Source organism: Hyla sarda, chromosome 4, assembly GCF_029499605.1.
Source record: "Hyla sarda isolate aHylSar1 chromosome 4, aHylSar1.hap1, whole genome shotgun sequence".
NCBI lineage: Eukaryota > Metazoa > Chordata > Amphibia > Anura > Hylidae > Hyla > Hyla sarda.
The window spans coordinates 396,905,094-396,917,458 of NC_079192.1; the positions used below are offsets into that span (position 1 = coordinate 396,905,094).

Below are 12,365 nucleotides of genomic sequence, written 5' to 3' on the forward strand. Positions count from 1 at the left end.
AACTTCAGAACTATAGTGTGAGCATAAATCTGAGCCTTGGAAGAAATGTCCTGAACTAACATTTAATGAGGGCTTATGTACCTTAGGACATAATTCAGACGCAGTAAATTACAATGTTACTAGTGTAAACTGCAACCTCTAGTCGCCGGGTTTACAGCTGTGTTTAAGCGTCCATTTCCCAGAATTAATCAATAATTAATGGCTCCCCCCTCCCCCGCCACCCGTGTTTTATTTTACTCCCCCTGTGAAGTATTTTCCTGTCACCCTCCGATGCATCCCACCGCTCTCCGAGTTGTCACCAAAAATTACGCCATTCCTGGCTGTGAAAATGTTCCTTCTCACCAGTCAGAATTTAACTAGGGCTTTTTCTAAATCAGGCCGCACTTGCAGTGAGCGTGACAGGCTAGCACTTAAATAATGAACAAAACACATTTTATAAGGAGGTGTCAATGTAAACACCTTGGAGGAAACTTCATTCGCACTTAAGGGAACATAAAAAGTCAATTGGAAATGTACAACATGAAATAAAGAACGGTGGTTTTTGGAATAAAAAGCAAATAAATACTTCCCTCTGTGGCAGAACTTGAAGAAAACGGCAACAAAGTAAAGCAATAAATCACAATTTGAAAGTGATGGAGACCCTATGACCACACACGTAGGCCAAATCCAAGAGTGGTCTTATAAGGACATTAAAACTTCTCTAATTTTACTCAATAATGGATAAGAGAACAGGATATTTACAGTATATTTTCTCCGGACAGTCAGTTTGGCCACTATCCTTTAGTGGGCCTTGACAATGATACCATAAGAGACTCCTAAAACAACAGTGCCCCAAAGCTCCAGCAGAAGACAACCCCATCTCAAGGTGACTCGAGAGCCATCAAGTTGCTACTATGGTTTATTTATTATAGGTTGGCCACAAATAGTCCATTAGATCCTACTGATGATCTATGATGTGTGTACAATCGCAAAAATGTATACATTGCAATAAAAGTAGACTTGCACGTGGTCGGGATAGATGGACGATGGACGCCTAGCATAATTTTTTCTGGTGGGCACAAGAAACCAGTGCTGGATGCCTTCACTACATTCCTATAGCAACCTTGAGTTGGGGACCTATTAGAGATAGACTGTTTGCTATGGGGAACCTGTCTGACAACCACAGGACTGTAGTGCTACACAGAATATCCCTAGTAACCAGTCTCTTGAAATTGTCCCAACTTTTCAAATCAAAGCTTCCTTACAGAGCAATTGTATGATCTCCACTGTTAGTATGGGTCTCCAATGAGGGTGATGTTTTTAGCTCAGCATCATTTTTAGAAAGAAGTCAAGCCACTTTTTCTGTTCTTAATTTTTGACACCTTGGTGGAGTTGAGGAACCTTTACAGTTCCCCATGGTACTTAGCAAATTCTCTTTTCATAAATTTACAAATAATTCCCACCATAGATCTTTGAAAGCTTCAACCCAACGCAAGATCTCCTAAAACAATGGAAATCCAAAGATATATAAAAAGTTGAAACCACCATTGAAGGGGTTCAGACAGAGATGTGACTTAAAAGGGTATTCCAGGCCAAAACTTTTTTTTATATATCAACTGGCTCCGGAAAGTTAAACAGATTTGTAAATTACTTCTATTAAAAAATCTTAATCTTTCCAATAGTTATTGGCTTCTGAAGTTGAGTTGTTGTTTTCTGTCTAACTGCTCTCTGATGACTCACGTCCCGGGAGCTGTTCAGTTCCTATGGGGATATTCTCCCATCATGCACAGCTCCCGGGACGTGACATCATCATTGAGCAATTAGGCAGAAAACTTCAGAAGCTAATAACTATTGGAAGGATTAAGATTTTTTAATAGAAGTAATTTACAAATCTGTTTAACTTTCCGGAGCCAGTTGATATATATATAAAAAGGTTTTGCCTGGAATACCCCTTTAAAGTTCTAAAGCACCAATTCACAATTTGGTGTTGACATGTTAAGGATTCATAAGATGATTTTAGTATGTACCTGCCAGACAGTAATGGACATGCTTAGGAAAGATCCACGCTTGTCTTGGGGCTAAATGGTTGTGTTCTGAATCAGCCATAACGCTGTGGCTAGCTTTTTGTGACATGGTATTTCCTTTTGGAGTTGCCTCCCTCCAACTACAAGTCCCATGATTCCTTGTTTGTAATTGTGAGGTCACTTTTTCTCCCTTCCACACATCAGCCACCCCACTTATTAAAACAAAGAACACATAAAAAACACATACCATATCTATAACATGTGCATATAACCGATCCCTCATATTCCACATTCCATTCAAAATTCCTTGTCTTCTTCTTAGAGGAGATTTTGCTACCTATGCACCACCTGTTGCTACATGGGTTCAGACATTTCTGGAATAGGCAGAAGCCCAGCTTCTAGACTCCCACCAAGACCCTTATGACTCAGAAGATAACTATAGGTCCTTGTATATATTGGTCCAACCCATCAGGCTGGCCTACCATCTAAAGCAGATATCACCCATTCAGTCCTCAAGGCCCAACAACAGTCCTGGAGTTGAATTTTTCCCTATTCCAATGGAGTAACTGAAAAAAACTGGAATGTTGGTGGATCTTGAGCACTGGGATGGGGACAACTGATCTAAAGTATCCAGCAGATAATGTTCTATGAGAGAAGGAACAGATATGTTGAACTTTAACTTGAGCCTCCTTAAAGGGGTACTCCACTGGCCAGCGTTCGGAAGTAAATGTTGTGGGTAAATGTGTGGGTTGGCCATGCCCCTCGTGACATCAAGACCACGCCTCCTCAATGCAAGTCTACGGGAAGGGGTGTGACGGACCTCATGCCTCCTCCCACAGACTTGCTTTTAGGGGGCATGGTCTTGGTGTCACGAACATTTACTTCCGAACTCTGGCCAGTGGAGTACCCCATTAAGGCTAAGTTTCTACTTGTTTCTTTTTGTGGCCCAGAAAAAACGCCAGGAAAAAAAAAAACAGAAAAAATGCCACAGTATTTTCCTGTGTTTGGCATTTTTTCTTGCGTTTTTTTCTGGCCTTTTTTGCCTTTGAGTGGAAATTGCATTTTTGGCCCCTTTGAGGTTTTTTCAAAATTTGTTGGGTGGAAAAAAAAAAAAAAGGATGCAGTAGTGATGGAAAAAATTTATTTAACGAAAATTTTATTTTTTATAACAAAATTTTAATTAATTTTTAAAAAAGTGTGTGTGTGTGCTTCACTTTTTTCCCTCTATTTTTTTACATTTTTTAGGTAGTACTACTACTCCCAGCATGGAACAGACTGTTCCACAATAAGAGTAGAAGTACCTGTACTATTAGACATATCGCCCCGGGTGTCACTCCTGACACCTGATGCAATCGTCTATAATATAGCAGAGATGCGGAGCGGCTCTATACAGCGCTCGCATCTCAGCTCTGTACTCCGGCAAGTGATGTGAATAGAAATTCACATTACTCATTCATATTTTCCGCCCAGAGTGGGGATTGGCCGGATGGTGGCAGCCAATCACAGCTCTGAGGAAAATATGAATGATTGATGTTCTATTCATATCACTGGCTGGCCGGAGTATTGTGCAGAAATGCGAGCGCTGTAGAGAGCCGCTCCGCATCTCTGCAATAGATAGGACGATCGCATTGGGTGTCAGGAGTGACACCCGCTGTGATCTCCTTAACTCCAGGTACTACTGCTCCCAACATGGAACACACTCTGCTCCATGCTGGGAGCTGTAGTACCTGCATTAATAGACAGATCGCAGCGAGTGTAACTTCTGACACCTGTTACGATCTGTCTATTAATGCAGGTACTACAGTTCCCAGCATGGAGCAGAGTGTGCTCCGTGTTTGGAGAAGTAGTACCTGCAGTGGGTATTCCAGGCAAAAACTTTTTTATATATATATATATATATATATATATATATATATATATCAACTGGCTCCGGAAAGTTAAACAGATTTGTAAATTACTTCTATTAAAAAATCTTAATCCTTTCAATAGTTATTAGCTTCTGAAGTTTTCTGTTTAACTGCTCAATGATGATGTCACTTCCCGGGAGCTGTGTATGATGGGAGAATATCCCCATAGGAACTGCACAGCTCCCGGGAAGTGAGTCATCAGAAAGCAGTTAGACAGAAAACTGCAACTCAACTTCAGAAGCTAATAACTATTGGAAGGATTAAGATTTTTTAATAGAATTAATTTACAAATCTGTTTAACTTTCCGGAGCCAGTTGATATATAAAAATAAGTTTTGGCCTGGAATACCCCTTTAAGGAAAGATTACAGCGGATGTCACTCCTGACACCCACTGTGATCCTCCTGTATAATGTATAGATGCAGCCGCTCTTCTATGGTCCCCTGCACTGATGTATATATACACCTATTCATATTTCCCGCAGAGTGCTGTGATTGGCTGGAAGCATCTGGCCAATCACAGCTCTCTGTGGGAAATATGAATAGGTGTATATATATGGCAGTGCAGGGGACCATAGAAGAGCGGCCGCCGCATCTATAAATTATACAGAAGGATTGCAATGGACCTGGGGCGATCTGTCAATTAGTACAGGTACTACTCCCATCATGGAACAGTGTTTTCCATGCTGGGAATAGTAGTACTTCCTAAAAAAAAAAAAATACACACACACACACTACATTTTTATTATTGTCGGCTACATTTTTAGGTCCCCGCCCGCGCACATAAATTGATCCCTGTTTTAAAAATTAATTAAAATGTAGTTATAAAAAAGATAAATTTCATTAGATACAATTTTTTCCATCACTACTGTATCTTTTTTTATTTGTTAATGGTACCCTATGAAATCTTATTAAAAAAAGGCATCTCCATCACTTTTTTTAGATCGTTAAAGTCCAAAAAAGAATTTTAAAAAAGCCTTCAAAAACGCCTATGTTAAAACCCACATGTCGTTTTTCTTGGCATTCTTTTACTCCCATAGACTTCTATGGGAGAAAAACGCCACGATTTCAGGGGAAAAAACGCCATAGGCTCAACATGCTGCGACTTTGCAAAACCGCCAAAGAGCTGGAAAAACACCAAAAAAAGAGTGAAAAAACTCAAAAAGGATAAAAAAAAAAACCTGCAAAACTAAAAAAAAACGTGGAAAGTGGAAAAATCATTTAGCAATTTCTCATTGATTTACGGCTAACATATGGCCGCCATGGGGCCGTTTTGGCGTTTTTGGGGGAAAAACGCACAAATAAAAACCAAGTAGAAACTAAGCCTAAGTGTCACTAGTCCAATTTCAGTGGTATTCCCATCCTATTCCAAGAGTCTCTTACCTTCTGAGTTTCTCTGATAGAAGAAGAAAAGTTGGTGGTAAAATGTTGATCAAGATGGTAAACAACAAGATATGACTGCACCAGCAGAAGCAGAAATTGTCTATACTGCGGCGCCATGTCGGATCCGTTCACGTAGAGTGTAAATATCACACATGTTTGAAGTCGACAATTCAGCAGATGCTTGGTTATAACCAAGAATCATATTTTATTTATCTTCACTTCTAAAATCCAGCGCGGAAGGCACAGAGCTCCGTAACACGACAGAGTAAACAAACCTGCTATCCTGCAAGGGAGATTTAATAATTTACTGTCTGTAAATGTTCTACATGAGCAGTGACAGCTCAGTATATCAACAGTTTATGTGAGGAACAGCAAGGCTGAAGGATTGTGAAATCCACCAGCAGGGGGCGACAACGTTCACAAAGGTTTAAAGGGGTTATCCAACATTAGAAAAACAGGGCTGATTTCCACAAAGGACTGTGTCACATTTGCCTGCAGGTTGGATGTTGTTTTGCAGCTCAGTTCCATTCAAGTAAATGGAGAGAAGTTGTAATACCACAGACAACCTGAGGACAGTTGTGTTACTGTTTTTGGAAGGAATTAGCTTGGTTTCTCTTTTACTGGATAGCCCCTTTAAGAAAATGCCTTCTCCAGCAATGACTGCCCATAGCCATGACTGACCCCAACTTAGCAGGCATTTCCTTGTATCTACATGGGGGACCAGGCAGAACTGATCAGTGGGGACCGGGGATCATTGGAACTGTAGTGGTGGGGGATGAGGTGAGTATCCCTTATTATTTTTAAGCCAGTCTAAGCCCATAGATAAATAGATAGATAGATAGATAGATAGATAGATAGATAGATAGATAGATAGATATCCAAATAGAGAAAAATAGCAGCACTCGAGTTTCATGTGGGAAAAAGTGTAAGGATTTATTCACCAAAAATCAGAGCGACGTTTCGGCCGTCTCACACGGCCATTGTCAAGCAGCAAGTGATACACAGTGCCAGGAATAAATAATGTATACAATTCATTAGCATTAATTACATAGTTGTACAAAATATGTGTGATTAAGATCACATTCCCAAGGTTCATATACACTATTCATATACATATTCTTAAGGAACCTGCATAATGTAAATTTTAATTAATTGTGCAAAACATCATAAAATCCAACTGTATAAATATCAGATTATGAAGTGACCAGGTGTATGTGCTGAATAAGTGATACCTTAATGAGACCAGGTAGAGGGGTATGGCCGTGCATGTTTTCACCACGTGGGACGCCAAACAGTGTTACAGGATCCATAGCGTGTACTCCACTACCGGCACTCGGCAGGAAGGACATGTCCTCTTGGGAGCAGACATCTCTGCCGGCTGTGGAGTGCATTAGCATCCCACTATTGCAGAGTACCTGGTGTGTCCATCCTCTAATTGGTTAAACCCAGTGGAGGCTTCCACTCCAGTGCGCTCTCACCTGACGCAATGTCCTGGCATCCACACGCTCATCTTTACATACATCTGCTGCAGTGACACTAGTCCATGGGAATGCGCATGTAATACGGGGTAATCTTAAGACATCAATTTCTCTGTAAGATCACCATAGAACAATAAATGTGTAGGTGGCGTTTTCTGTGGTTCTGTGTCATTCTCCATGCACGTCACGGTCCTCCTCCATCCTGAAACCCAAAAAAATTTATAAAATGATACCAGTTGCACACAAAAAAAAATTTGTTAAATAAATTCCAACTCACACACCAGTTTATGACAACATTATCGTACACTGGCGAGCTCATACAGGATATATTACAGATTACATATCCTATGGTTTACTTTAAATTCAACATATAAGCTCATCAGTCTTAATGACCGGAGTGTATATATCCATTTTATCTCTCTTCTCTTCAGGTGATCATGGTCAATCAGCATGAACCGAAGGTCCTTTTCCGTGTGACCATGTTCGCTGAAATGTTTTGCAACAGGGAGGTCTTGTTTTTTCTCACTTATGGTGTATTGACGGTGATTTATACAGGTCTTGAAATCCCATGTTGTCTCCCCTACATATACCAACTTGCAGGGGCACAACAACATGTAGATCACAAATGAGGAATTACATGTTAAATAATGTCAAACTTTATATTCAACCTCTGTCCCTGGATGCACAAATGCGTTCCCCTTTTGCATCAGTGGTAACTCTGTCTGGGCCCTGGGATGGACACGTCTGCTCTCACCAGACAGTCTCTAAGATTACCTGTTCTGTGGTATGCCATGATTGGTATAGTTTTAAATTCCACCTTCTCGAAGCCATCATCAGGATATGCCTGTGCCTTCTCAGTACACTGGATAGCCTTCCCGAAAACTCAGAGAACATGGATATTAAAGGGGTAGTCCAGTGGTGAAAAATGTATCCCCTATCCTAAGGATAGGGGATAAGTTTGAGATCGCGGGGGGTCCGACCGCTGGGGCCCCCCGTGATCTCTCTGTACCGGGCCCCGGCTCTCCGCCGAGATAGCGGGTGTCGACCCCCGCACGAGGCGGTGGCCGACACGCCCCCTCAATACATCTCCATGGCAGAGCCGGAGATTGCCGAAGGCAGCGCTTCGGCTCTGCCATAGAGTTGTATGGAGGGGGCGTGTCGGCCACCGCTTCGTGCAGAGGTCGACACGCCCCCTTCCCGCGGGCTGTCGGGGCTCCGTACAGGAGATCGCGGGGGGCCCCAGGGGTCGGACCCCCCGCGATCTGCAACTTATCCCCTATCCTTAAGATAGGGGATAAGTTGTAAACCACTGAGTCACCACTGGACTACTCCTTTAATGTTAACCTTGGTGTCACTCTTTTTCTTGTTACATAAAAGTTCCTGTTTATTCCTTTTTAGTACTTCTAGCTTACGTTGGATGCCATTTTGTCCAGTGCCGTCTCCAGCTTAACATCCAAACTGATTATCCATTTTGCACGTAGCATTTGACCAATAGGTAATGACCGTAACATTGGTTTCGGATGTTGACTACTAAATAGTGTGACTGGTCAACAAAGTCATTCTCTAATGCAGAAGTGACGACAGATTTCATAGTACGCTCCACCTTCCATCTTGGGTCCGTGGAGACCATCTGATAGGTGATAGAATCGCCCAACTGTCTTGTGGCCTCAGCGATATATTTGGATCTGTCCATGACCACAATTGCCCCCCCTTTATCGGCAGGTTTGATAACCAGAGGTCACGGACAAGTCCATCAATCGCAAGGGCCTCTTCTTGGGTAAGGTTTGGATGTACAAGTTCAGAATCAGAATATCACTTGCTGCTTGACAATGGCCGTGTGAGATGGCCGAAATGTCGCTCTGATGTTTGGTGGATAAAGCCATACACTTTTTCCCACGTGAAACTGGAGTGCTGCTATGTGGATATCTTTGGGACTGTGACCAAATCTAGCTATAGACGGCACCACTCAGCAACTATTCCAAGTGCTGCCCTGCGTCTGGAAGTAGATAGATAGATACAAACCAAAACATAGGGTAGGCAGCACAACCTCCAGATGATGCATTAAGATTAGGGGTGCCAGCAGAAGAATGCGGGGTCTCAGTCGCAGAACACATCCATAGATACAATGCAAATAGAGGTAGCAGAACACCCAGGCAGTATTCTGAGAAAATCTCAGAGCTTTATTTGCCCATATTCAGTGCAACATTTCAATGGTATCACACAGTCTTTATCAAGAATGCTTTATAAAGATGGTGTGATACCGTTGAAACGTTGCACTGAACATGGGCAAATAAAGCTCTGAGATTATCACTGAATACTGCCTGGGTGTTCTGCTACCTCTATTTGCATTGTATAGATAGATAATAAAAGCAAGAACACTGCAGCACTCCGAGATGTAGAAAAATCTTGTGAAAATATTTATTCCATCATTGGTGCAAAGGCAACGTTGCAGCTGCAAGCATGTAGCCTTTTTCAAGCCAGGGGTATCTGCTTACAAAAAGATATTGGACAACCCCTTTATCTATGGCTCTGCCTTCCATCATAGCTTTCTCCTTAAAATGAATCAAAAATGTGGCCACCCCAGCTCTCTCCAGCTTGTTTTGCGGCCAGTAGAGATACAAAAATTGCGTAACACTCTGACATAAATGGGAGTTGTGTACCTAGCGTAGCTCCAGGTGCTGCACCATAAGCACACCTCCCATTGATGTCAATGGAAGTAACTTGCATAACACGGGCAACTCAACTGTTTTTGGCACCTGACCATGGAGATGGCCGGGTGGCAATATTTTTCAATTCATGGGGGTTAAAACTAGGGATTGACCGATATCGTTTTTTTAGGGCCAATACCGATAATCGGTGGAGGTTAGGGCCGATAGCCGATAACTTATACCGATATTCCGGTATAAGTTATCGGCTATTTATCCCCCTGCGACACTGCTGCAGATCATTGATTTAAAGCGTGCGCTTTAAATCAATGCACTGCAGTGGCTTTTGCGGTGCCATAGGCTGCCGCCGCCACCCGCTTCTCTCCCCCTACCTGTCCGGGGGTCCTGAGACCTATCACCGCCCCCCCCCCCCCCTGCACTGCACCGGCCCGGCCCCATTGCCTCCCCCATCCCCGGTTTTATAATTACCTGTTCCCGGGGTCCACTCCACATCTGGCTCCGGTGGCGTCCTCCTGAACTGTCACTGTGCGCACTGACGGGGACGCCACGTCGCACATGTCACGTCACTCCTCATTGCGCACAGCGTAACGCAGGATGCAGCAGGAGCAAGAAGTAGCATGGGCTCCGGGAACAGGTAATTATAAAACTGGGGATGGCCGGGGCGGTGGGGGGTGTGACGTGGTGCGGTGGGTCGGGGCGGTGCGGGGCATTATCGGCTTATCGGCAAGGTAATTGCCGATACTGATAATGCCCAAAATCGGGGTTATCGGCCGATAATATCGGCCATACCGATAATCGGTCGATCCCTAGTTAAAACCACTGCTGTGTTTTCCAAAACTCATTCTTTTTGCACTTAATAAAGAGTTACATTTTGGAGGTACAGAGGTTGTAACTTCAGGCTTCTTGGCTCCAACCCAACACAACCCTTTTCCCGACTCCTTATGTGCCATTTATAATACTGACATCTTCTCCGACAAAGAGGACTTTGTCACCAATAGAAGAAATAGAAGATTGTCATCAGTACTATCCCCAAGAAGTACGGAAGTTCCAGAGAATAGTTCCATACATACTTTATATATATAACAGGTGTACAACAGACAAAACATGTTTTGGGGATGAGCTAATACCCCTTCATCAGAAGCAGAAGGCACCTTGGGTACTTTGGGCTATTCTGTAAACAGCAAGGGACCAGTGGGGCAGCTTTGTGCCGACCAATGTCCCCATCTGACAATTTCTTATTTTATTTTTTCCTTTCGACTATGAGAAAGTTGTTGTTACCAGTCACTTAATAAGTCAGGAAATATGATCATCTGCAATTTCATGCAGCGAACATAAATTATGACTATTAAAGCAGAAACAAAGCCTGACAGATCTGATAACAGATTTAATACAGCAAGAAGCAAAGCACAAGAGGCAGTGTAATCGGATAAGGAAAAGGGGAAACAATTAGATGTATATAGCGCAAATGCTGCAAGTCTGGGGAGCGCCTAACAGGAACTCACCGTCCCAGAGAAGCTGGAAGATTTGAATATTGTTTCGATTTAAGACCCTTTGGGGTATTAGACCTTTGTGCCTTTTTAATAATAGAAATCCTGTCTTTTATATATAACATATCCTCGAGTCAAAATTAACATGATCTCACAATGTAAATAAGTCAATGCTGCTGAATTTATTGACAGTGGTTTGACGGGAAAAATATGATTAAGTCAAAAAGTTTGAAATCGGTTTCTTGGCTCGGACTGGGAATATTTATGGCTTTAGGCTACTGAGCAGTTCTAGGAATGATACACAAACTGCAATGTGGAGACTAGTAAAGCAACCGGTGTGTGTATATATTTATTAAAAAAGGACCAGTTATGATGGAGACCACGGCTATAACAGTCACAATCCCAGCCAAAAAATTCACATTGGTTCTTCACTTGGTAAGAGAAGCTTAAAGGGGTACTTTGCCGGAAAACATCTTCTGTGTTTGTGACGTCATGCCAAGTCCCCACCATTCATGTCTATGGGAGGGGGTGTGATGGCTGCTTAGTGCACCGGATGACTGGGGTGCCGCAGCAGACCCCAGCGATGGGACCACCGCGATTAGACATCTTATCCCCTATCCTTTGGATAGGGGATAAGATGTTTTCTGGTGGAGTACCCCTTTAAGGTAGTGAGTAGCTTGGGGTTGTATTAATGGGAAATATCACAGCAAACCCTTTCTAACAATATTAATTGTTTAGATGTGAAGAAGACAAGACGTCACCATAATAAACTATCTTATGGTGGACCAAAGATGGGGGACGCATGGGACAAAGGACTGTGGTAAGGAAACTATGATAGGGCCCCATACACATTAGAGAAACGTCGGCCAAACCTGCTGATTTCGGCAGCATCCACCAACCAACTATTAAGTGTATATGGCCTTCTGACTTCCCTGACAGGTGAGAAAAATAGGGCCAGTTAAAATTGAACTGTCCTTATAATTTTATTTGCCCAAACCAATCATTCTTTACAGGGAGATCAAGAGAGATAGCTGTCGGCCAACCAAATGGCCCATTGACCGCTATCATATGCATATGGTTACTTTAAAGTGTACCTGTCATATCATATAAAATAAATAAGTTACTCACTAGGTCATGCGTTTATGTGTCTAGCTTCTGTATTTGGCGTACAAATCTCTCTGTTCTGCTGTTCATTCATTATGAAATCCACTGCCCAGAAAGAGGGGTGATTAAGACAAGCACTGAGCCTGCCCTCACTCGCAATGCATTTACTTCCTCCCTGAGTCTGCTGTGCTGGGTCTCTTGATACAAAAACTGCAGGCTGTTCTGTAAACCCCTCCTCTATTTTCATGCTGCATCTGATAGGACAGGGGTGAGAACAGAAGAGTGTTAGTCCCACCCTCACTCACTGGACTTTGTCCCAGCCTGTGCTTCACCTGGGGCA

The 12,365-nt window shown here is 42.7% G+C and overlaps 1 long non-coding RNA gene across 1 annotated transcript in view; it reads right to left on the bottom strand.

Moving 5' to 3' along the window:
- The window catches only part of LOC130267443 (uncharacterized), a 116,784-nt gene extending 111,224 nt beyond the window's left edge, over positions 1-5,560 (bottom strand). Inside the window, exon 1 of the long non-coding RNA XR_008843193.1 lies at positions 5,291-5,560. This is a non-coding gene — a long non-coding RNA (uncharacterized LOC130267443). The remainder of the gene's footprint in view (positions 1-5,290) is intronic.
- Between the last annotated feature and the right edge of the window lie 6,805 nt (positions 5,561-12,365).